The 10,562-nt window shown below is 32.5% G+C and overlaps 1 long non-coding RNA gene across 1 annotated transcript; it reads left to right on the forward strand.

Annotated features, from left to right (window-relative positions):
- The first annotated feature begins 8,408 nt into the window (after positions 1-8,408).
- Positions 8,409-10,225, forward strand: LOC118032815 (uncharacterized). The gene is made up of 4 exons (XR_012168874.1): positions 8,409-8,538; positions 8,722-8,948; positions 9,797-9,828; positions 9,915-10,225. It is a non-coding gene; the product is annotated as an uncharacterized lncRNA (long non-coding RNA).
- Positions 10,226-10,562: the final 337 nt, after the last annotated feature.

Here is a 10,562-nt window from a genome sequence, read left to right on the forward strand (position 1 = left end):
ATCTTCTTGAAGAGGGAGGGAATGATACGGTTCAGCCATGTGATACGACCCAACTAAGGTCAGATTCGGATTTTGGAGTAAAAAGCGCAACAGTCCAGGTTTACGGCAACAGTCATAATTCTCAATCTGACCGTTGGATCGGGATAATATTTTATGTGGACTCTCCAGACATATCTTACTACCTTGGGTTAAAAATTCAGGTCAATCGGAGTTCGGGAAGGAACCGCAATACTGGTCAACGGAGGCTGTACGAATTTTGTTATTTACTTCCATTTGACTAGTGGACTTCCTATTTGGTTAGGATTCTTTTCCTACAAGGATGTGGCAGCTGGCTTTGGGAATTTCCTAGTTCCACAAGGATCTTTAATGAGCTGCAATACAAGTGTGGCAGTGATTCATTAATGTTTCAGAATCCTTTTCTTATAAGGATTCCTTATTCATCCTAGCTACACAAGGAAAGAAGGGCTGGTGGTATTTAATGACAGATTAGTTATTTTTATTACTTTCTTTAATGTTTGGGCTTAATTAAAACTTTGTTTTAAGCTAGGGTCCAAGGCTTGTTTGGATTAGGTTATGGGCTTTTCAGTTTAGGGTTTTGGGCCAGTTTTGAGTGGACCTCATATAAGTCCACATAAGTTGTCCATTATGGTTAACTTTTCAAGAACTATTTAAACTCATGTAAGCCACAATTTCGGCAGCTTTGATGATTATTATTCTGAATTTTTCAGTTTTAACGTGCGAGAGTGATTTTTGCATTCTTCAGTTCTTGAACGAACTGAATCTGACTTATCGAAGATTAACTGGCTTCGTGGCGTCATTCTACTCATTCCAATAGTGTTGGTGCCTTGGGGCAGGTTCCATTGTGTCGCACTCGTATCAGACCTATTTCGGCTTTCCAGGATCAGATCTCAATCTTGATTGTGGGTTGCGTGACCACGTGATCACGAGGTTCGCATCACAAGAGGAGTGAAGAAAGTCAGTAAGTGTGATGAGGATTGTGTGGAAAAACTAAAGAAACAACCCAATTTTTATGCTAGAGAGGGTGAGGTCAGATCTGCATTTTTCACAAACAAGCCAATGATTTTACTTGTGTACAAAGATGCTTACTTTAATACTAATGATCTGGATCATATTTTGTCTAGTGTTGCTATTTCTTTATTGCAGGAGTTTGATGATGTGTTCCCCAACGATACTCCTAGCGGATTACCACCATTGAGGGGGATAGAATATCAAATTGATTTCGTACCCGGAGCTTCAATTCCTAACCGACCAGCTTATAGAAGCAATCCCGAGGAGACGAAGGAACTTCAAAGGCAAGTTGATGAGCTAATGGAAAAGGGCTACATTCGTGAGAGTATGAGCCCGTGTGCTGTACCCGTGCTACTTGTGCCAAAGAAGGATGGAACATGGAGGATGTGTGTTGATTGCCGAGCCATCAATAACATAATGGTAAAGTATAGACATCCCATTCCTAGGTTTGATGACATGTTAGATGAGTTACATGGATCCTGTATTTTCTCTAAAATTGACTTGAAAAGTGGGTACCATCAAATTATGATGAAAGAAGGTGATGAGTGGAAAACAACATTTAAGACTAAGCATGGTTTGTATGAATGGTTAGTAATGCCATTTGGACTTACAAATGCACCTAGTACGTTTATGCGTTTAATGAATCATGTGTTGCGTGCATTCATAGGTAAGTTTGTGGTTGTGTATTTTGATGACATTTTGATATATAGCAAGAACTTAACTGACCATCTTGATCATTTGCGTAATGTACTTAGTGTGTTGCGTAGTGAGAAATTGTATGCTAATCTTAAAAAGTGTGCCTTTTGCATGGAGAAAATTGTGTTTCTTGGCTATGTTGTAACTGCACATGCACAGGGTATCGAGATGGATGAGGAGAAAGTTAAGGCCATCCGAGATTGGCCTACACCTAAATCGGTAAGTGAGGTAAGGAGTTTGCATGGGTTAGCTAGTTTTTACAGGCGTTTTGTGAAAGATTTTAGCACAATAGTTGCGCCCTTGAATGAAGTTGTTAAAAAGTCAGTTGGGTTTAGATGGGGGGAGGAACAAGAGTTGGCTTTTGTTCTTTTGAAAAACAAATTATGTTCTGCACCTGTTTTGGCTTTACCTGACTTTAGGAAAGCATTTGAAATAGAATGTGATGCGTCTGGAATAGGAATAGGTGCTGTTTTGATGCAGGATCGGAGACCTATTGCGTATTTCAATGAGAAGTTAAGTGGAGCGACCTTGAACTATCCCACTTACGACAAATAACTCTATGCTTTGGTAAGAGCACTTGAGACATGGCAGCATTACTTGTGGCCAAAAGAGTTCGTAATCCATTCGGATCATGAGTCCTTGAAACATCTGAAAGGACAAGGTAAGTTGAATAGGAGGCATGCAAAATGGGTTGAATTCATTGAAACTTTTCCTTATGTAATCAAGTATAAGCAAGGGAAAGAGAACATCGTAGCTGATGCACTCTCAAGTTATAAGCTTGTTTGGATCAAGTTATAAGCTTTTGAGTTTAGGGTTTCTAGGTCAATTTTGTATGTGGGTCATTTCAGCTTACAAGGATAGATCCATTATGGTTAATTTTTAGAAACTATTTAGGCACATGTAACCTAAATTTCAGTAGCCATTGATAAATATTACTTCTAAATTTTTTTAGTTTTAACATGTGAGAGTGATTCTTGCATTTTTCAGTTCTTGAACGAACTGAATCTGACTTATCGAAGATTAACTGGCTTCGTGGTGGCATTCTACTCATTCCATTAGTATTGGTGTCTTGGGACAAGTTTTCATTGTGTCACACACCTATTAGACCTATTTTGGCTTTCCAAGATCAGATCTCAATCTTGATTGTGGGTTGCGCGACCACGCGATCACAAGATTTACATCACTTAGTGTATGCCTAAACAAGAACAAACAATCTAGTTCTTGAGATTTTTTTCATATTTATTATGATCACTCAAAATAAAGATAGCAACTTAAGCATATGAGAGTTCCTAAATCCTCCTTAAAGTGACTGTTCCATGTGTATTTAACTTCTTTGATCAAGCTATCACATTTCTTAGATATGAAGAATAGATCAAATAGCAAGAACAAATGATTAAACTCATTATCCAATCACCTAAAAAATCATATTTCTAAGCATCTTGATTTTTAAAACATCATCAATAATAATATTTAAATAAAGAATAAATATAAAAGATTTTTATTCATTGAAGATTATGGAGCAGTTAGTGCTATGGTAACTTGGCATAATATCATATTTTAGACAATAAAAAATCTTTGTTTTTAGGTAAAATCAATGAGTTCTTTGGTTAAAAAACAAACCATGAATGTTTTTGAAAAATTAATAGTCATCAATAGTTTAATGAAACTATGTTAAAATTAGTAGATTATTTATTTTTTCCAAACAAATCACTAGAGTATCATCCTAATAGATTTTTTTTTTTCCAGAACATAGATCTTTATCAATTAACACTAAATAATAATATTAGAGTAAACAAAATAGATAAAACATTTAAAAAAAAAACTTGAGGTAAATAAAGTTTGTTTTGGTATAAACAAGGATATTTTAGGCATAATGATTTTTCTACAATAATCTCTTAAATTTAAAAGGAGTTGTCATCAATTACAGATGAAACACACTAAATGATAATGAATGTTTATTTTATAAAGATTTATTTACAATTTAAATTTTTATGAAACCTAGATTTATTTGTTCAAGCTCTTTGAAATTTTCACATAAAATGTACTTCATTCTAAGGTTTTTCTTTTAGCTTCTGAGATTAAATAAAAAGTTGGATGGTAAACTAAAAAATTAAATTGAGCACGAAGAAATAAAAAATTAAGCAAAATGTTTTTAATCTTTCTTTTTTTTATGGTGGTAACCTCTTCCCATGTGAATAAACAAATAATAAAAAAAGTGAACTTTCCTAATTGTACATAAAAAAAATAAATTCTTTTTAGATTTTCTTTGGATTTTTATTAAATTATTATTTTTAAATTGAAACTAATTGAAATCTTACATGTGCATTCCTTTTTTTAAAAGTCAAAATTAATGAAAAAATATATTTTCATCATTGATTATTTCTACTACTTAAGAAACCAAACCATAAAGAATCAATTGTACAACTTAAAAGTTAAAAACATATGGTGTTGTATTAAAAACAAATATGTATCCTATTAATTTAACATCTCTACTTTGTTGTGCTTCATTTTTATTTTTTATTTTTAGAAAAAATATTTTGACTATGATTTACACTTTTATAGTTTAAAAAAATTATTTTTATATACATGTCATCATAAAGATTTAAATTTTAATGAAAAAACAAAGAATAATCTTCTATATAATATCCTTATGACCTAAAGCACAAATTAATCCATCATTTCACACAGTTTTTTTTATCTTATTATTTCCCCAATGATTCTCTCTCTCTCTCTCTCTCTTCACTAACAAAAATAAAATTAAAAAAAAATTCAAAGTAGAATCTCTCTTATTAGATTTTCTCATCTTAAAATCTTCTTCACTAAACTTTGACCCCATGATTACGTAGCATTGAGTGCACAAGTTGTACAAAATTCTGGAATATAGGAGGCAAATGAGAAATCCAGTTTCTAGCTAGAAAATGAAGATTTAAACCCCTAGTTGGAGAATGAGAGTTCGAAGACTCTAGACAAGAATGTTGCGTTCAAGTCTTCAATTTTGAATATCTAGGAATTTGAGGTCAACTATAATTTAAGGTTTCGAGTAAAATCTGATTCTATTTCTACTAATTCTACATTAATTAATTAAAAGATTGAGCTAAGAAATAATATAGTTCATGATGTCAAATTAGAACTAGATGATGTTAAGCTAAAGATGCTGGAACCACATCCTATGGATGTTGAAGAGCCACAAGAAAAGAGGAAGTCTATTGAAAAGAAAGATGACAACAATGCTATAAATGTAAATATTGATGTGAATTTCTTGATCACATCAATAAATCTGATAGGAGTGTGACACAATGAAAATCTGCTCTAAAGTACAATATTATTGGAAATGAAGTTGAATGATACCACGAAGTTAAGTTAATCTTCGATAAGTCAGAGATTCAGTCTCATTCAAGAATTGAAGAATGTAAGAATCACCCTCACATGTTAAAACTGAATAATTCAGAAGTAATATTTCATCAATGGCTACCAAAATTTAGGGGTTAATATGAGTTTAAATAGTTTCTTGAAATATTAACCCTAATGAATTTACATCTACTCTTGTGGGCTAAACTACTACCCACATATAAAAACTAACTCAAAATCATAAAAACTGAAAAGCCCATAACTTGATCGCCAATGCACAACATGTAAATCCTAGCTGAAAATAAAAATATTAATTAAGCCCAAAACAAGCCTTGGGCTATAGCTAACAAAAATAAAAAATAAAACTTATAAGTCCCAAGTCTAATGCCTATATTATTGCCAACAACGGAGCTGTCCATAGAATTTCCTTCCAAGTGTGACGAAGAACAATTCCTTGGCGAGCTTGAAAGGGGTAACTCTACTAGCAGCGCCATTATGTGACTCGAGCTTATTTCTAAAAGCTGGGAATCCTCTAAACACACTGTCAAGACTGTCTAGTTGAGGAACATCCTCAAGGTCCAAAGTCTTCTTATTGCCAAAAGCAATTAGAGAATTCATCCAATTGAAGGTAAGAACACTGAAAGGACCAGCATTTGCACAAGTCATCACAGCATCACCCCCCCTTGACTTATTTGATTCCAAAGCAGGAGTATTACTTGTGTCGCTAGAAAATATCAACATTCAAAAAGGGTTGCTCGAGAAGGCTATTCTGAGTCTCATGTCTCGAGAACCCAACATAACAAAGAAACAAAGCAGTGAACACAGAGACCATATCAGATACTAAATACCGTACCTCTGAGGACTCATGTTTGTGATAAAAAAGAAAATCTACAACAAGACAATAACAAGAAATTGAGAAATAAAAAACCCACCAAACTCTCAATAAAAATGAGAACCTTTTCTCACCTGAATTAAGGGTATACAAATAGACAGAAAGTGCACCCCAAGAGAGTGTTTCTAAGCACTGAATCAAAAAGGTTCATAGTTTAACATCAAGACCATCCATTTTTATACCATAAAAGGTAGCTCAGCAAACACATGAAAAGATTAAACACTGAAATACCTAAACAAAATAAAAGAGTCTGCTTAGAACACAGAAACCTCTTGTTGTTCCTAAACCTCTCTCCAGAATCCTCACCACCACTCACCCTCGTAGTTTCTTCCACATATATGAGACGACTAAGGCAAGTAACAAAACTAGGTAGCAATGAAGTTCGTTTTGATCAGCGTTAATTGGGTTTGCGATGGTGGCGTGTAGGAGAAAGGGTACGAAGTACCATCGATGACGAAGGCCGAAGGCGTGTTGTGCTAGGGGCTGACGTTAGTGGTGTGTGTGGTGTGCGATGTTTGCTGTTTTGGTTTGTTAATTTTTAGGTAGTCGGATTTTGACGGGAGAAAAGGGTGAGAGTGACAGCTATATTCTTTTTTAATTTAATAGAAAAGTCATAATATTTAATTTATAAGAGGTCCTTAGTTATTAATTTGATTATAATGACAATTATATTTTTATTTTATTTTTTTAAGTGCTTAAATCATTATATAAACTGTTATAAAATATTATAAACATTAGTGTATAAAATTAGATCATTGATCCATACTACGTAGTGAGTTAAATTTTTCTTGAATATAAAAAAAATAGATATTATTAATTTTTTTAATGGAAAAAAATTTAAATCGTGTAGGGGTTGACTCAATATGACCCGATTGATTTTACATGTCAAAAAACAACTTCGATGACCCATAAAAACATAATTTGACTTAAGATTTTTTTTTTTCAAGTTGACATCTTTTTTTAACATTAAGATAACAATATATTGGATTGAATTGGATCAATTCGAGTTAATATGTCAAATTCATTACCCGAGTTATGAGACTATGATAACCCCATAAAAAATAAATTATAAAGTCTAATTTCCAATTAATCCTATGTTGAAAAATGAAATTAAGAAAAAAATCAATTAAAAAAAGAAAAAAAAAACAACTCAAGTTAAGTTGTCAAACTTGTGATGCGGGTCAGTAGATCGAGATAATCCCATAAAAAGAAAATAAAAAATAATTACGAAGTTCAATTTCCAATTAGTCTAATGTTGAAGGATGAGACTAAAAATACATAAAAAAAAAAAAACATAAACCAATTTATCAAACTCATGACCTTAGTCATGAGATCGAGATAACCTCATATAAAAAAAATAAAAAAATGATCAAATTTAACTCAGATTAACTTATCAAATTCATGACACTGGCCATGAGACTGAGATCCCCATAAGAGGAAATGAAAACAAATTATCAAGTTCAATTCTTAACTGATCATGTCGACCTTAATATTGAATAATGATATTTATCAAAAAAATTAATTAAAAAAATGATAACAATGAGTCAAGTAAATATAGGTTAATTTGTTAAGCACTATTTTCAGATTATAAGATCATAATAACCTTATAAAAATCAAATCAAAATAAATCATGAAACTTAATTCTCAATCAAACACAATATTAAATGATGAAACTGGAAAAAAATCAATTGAAAATATAATAATTTAGTCAACTGGATTAATTTGCAAGACTCATAACCAGGTCATAAGACAAGAACAACCCAATAAAAAGCAAATCCAATATTGAAGGACATAAGATAACATTTAAGAAAGAAAATTATAAAAAATGACTTGATTTAAAGGTTAAAAATATCAAAACCCACGATCTTGATTATAAAACCAAGATATCTAAATATAAAACAAATTAAAATAGATTATGAAACTTAATTCCCAACCGACCCAATATTAAATGATAATATTGAAAAAAAAATCTCAATTAAAAAAAACATAAAAAAACAACTCAAGTCAACTCGGGTTAACCCATTAAGCACTATTCTCAAGTCATGAGACCAAATTAACCTAATAGAAAACAAATAAAACAAATCATGATGTATAATTTCTAATTAACCCAATATTAAAAGATGAGATTTAAAAAAAAAATTAAATAAGGAAAAAGAGCCTTAGCCAACAAGGTTAGTCTGCTAAACTTGTAATCTATATTATAAGAATGAGATAATTTAATAAAAAAATATAATTAAAAAAAAAAATGTTGCCACGCCAAAAACATGTGGGAGAAATACTATTCATTCCAACAATATTTTCATCGTATCTAGCGTCTTAATACTACGAGTGGAAATATTCCTAACCGTACACTAAAAAAAATCTTATTCGCCGATCAGATAAAAAAAGATTATAGGTTGTTTGAACTCCTTGTAGCAAGTTTCAATAATATCGTTAAGTTGGACTTGCTTGGCTTCTTTGACAGTGCAGTGCCTATAGTGCTCGACTCTTTGCCGGTAGTCTTCACTTTTTTGAAACGAGAGTTGGACTTCACCTATTTTGTTCTCCAAGGATTGGGACAACAACAGAAAGAGGTGAGTTCATTAGGACTGAAGCTTATCTCTATCATTAATGTTAATGTGCTAATAATGTTAAACTTATTGTTAATAATGTTGATTAATTAATAATTAGTTAATGTTAATGTAATTTTTTAAATTACCAAGAAAAAAGCGTACAAACCTAGGCTGTGAATATCAAAGTAATACTTTCCTCTTAAGATATCTAATCCAACCTGGAGAGTTGCCAAAGCAAAGTGGGTGATGTGAATGGTCCAGATTCAAGTGAGCAACAGACAGCATAAATACAGATGGAGGCAATATATCCTGACTTTCAAATCACAAAACGAAGCTTTTCACGAAACGCATCCGCTCTCTACCCTCCAACGGATCATCAGTCGAATTGAACCTTTGAAAAAAAGAAAAAGAAAAAGAAAAGGAAAATTGAGGTACGCGATCTCTTTCTCAATTCAATTGTAATTGTAATGGTGTTAATGTGTCACGACTGGAACCAAAGAAGATAGGGGTTAGCACAGAAGAAGAGGGAATTAATTCAAATGAAGCATACACGATAGCGTTGAGAAGAAGCGGCAAGGAATTTAAACATTAGTTTTAAACAGTTGCGTTTCATGCAGCCAGGATAATTCTAAATAAAACTTCTAGAAGCCACGTGTAAAGGCTAGGGAAATGTAAAAGCAAAACAACGTTTGGGTTATGTTAAATACCCTAAAGAGTGTAACAGAAAGCAATCAATTAACAACAGAATTCAGTATTCTCTCCTAATTTCTCTCGTTCCCATTCAGTGTGTTTGGAAAAAACCATGCAGGGGCGCATGTCACGTTCTTCCTTCCTTCTTCTAACCTTTCTTCCCTTTCCCAGGATCTTTTGATCATCCTCTAAGAAACGTACTCGCAGCATAATGATAATGTTTATGATTTTCTTCTGAAAGAGTAATAATCTGCCTGTGTTTATAGACAATAAAATAGCCAATTTAACTTGCATTTCTTGCATTTCTTTTTTTATTGTAAAATTATTTACCTTTTAGTGTCTTAAAAATTATAAATGTCACTGTAGGATCCGAAATATTGATTCACACTTCATGATAAAATAGAGGGGGAGATCTTTTTCATTTTTTTTATTCAAAGTATTTTGATTAGGTTTTGTTAATCTACTTTATTAGTCAGTACAATTCACTCTAGCTTTTTTGGATTGTTATCGTTATTATTGTTGTCATCGTCGTTGGCAGAGGAGAGAAACCTGAATTAGATTTAATTTAATTTATTTTTTGTTTCAGCAGAAATGGAGCAGGCCGAACTGACTACAGTGCAGGTTGGTGATCTCATCACTTGTTTTACACCAATTTATTTCTTATTTGCTTTCAGAATTTCAAGGTTTTTATTTATTTATTTATTTAGGTTCTGAAGAGGGATATCCCATGGGAGACATACATGGTGACCAAGCTAATATCCGGGACAAATCTTCAACTTTTAAGGCGTTATGATAATAGACCTGAAAGTTATAAGGCACAATTGTTAGATGATGTAACCAAATCACTCATCGTCCATACATTTTCTTTTATGCATTCTGTTTTCTATGTATATATGTTTAGGACCTGAATGCTAAAGTCACTTTATTGTTTATATTCAAACTATGCAGGATGGTCCAGCTTATGTTCGGGTATTTGTTACCATATTAATTGACATTTTTAAGGAAGAAATGGTTGAATATGTTATGGCTTTAATTGATGAAATGCTTACAGGTATTATTGTTGACAATTTGATACGGTTCAGCCCTGTGATACGACCCAAGTAAGGTCAGATTCGGATTTTGGCGTAAAAATCAATGTTTTTCATGCTATAAACTCTATTCTTGTCGTCGTCTTCTTGTTTTTTTCCCCTATCTGTGTCATGTATTCACTAAGGGAGAGGGAACAGAGGAGGATTGTAGATCAACGATCCGAAATACTAAGCCATGGTTTGGGGGTTCTAGAACGAGAAGTTGATAAGTGTAGAAGATTATTCTATGATCTTGAAGCTTCATGGGAAAAAGAGGTACAACGCCAA

The sequence above is a fragment of the Populus alba genome, chromosome 19 (genome assembly GCF_005239225.2).
Source record: "Populus alba chromosome 19, ASM523922v2, whole genome shotgun sequence".
Taxonomy (NCBI): Eukaryota; Viridiplantae; Streptophyta; class Magnoliopsida; order Malpighiales; family Salicaceae; genus Populus; species Populus alba.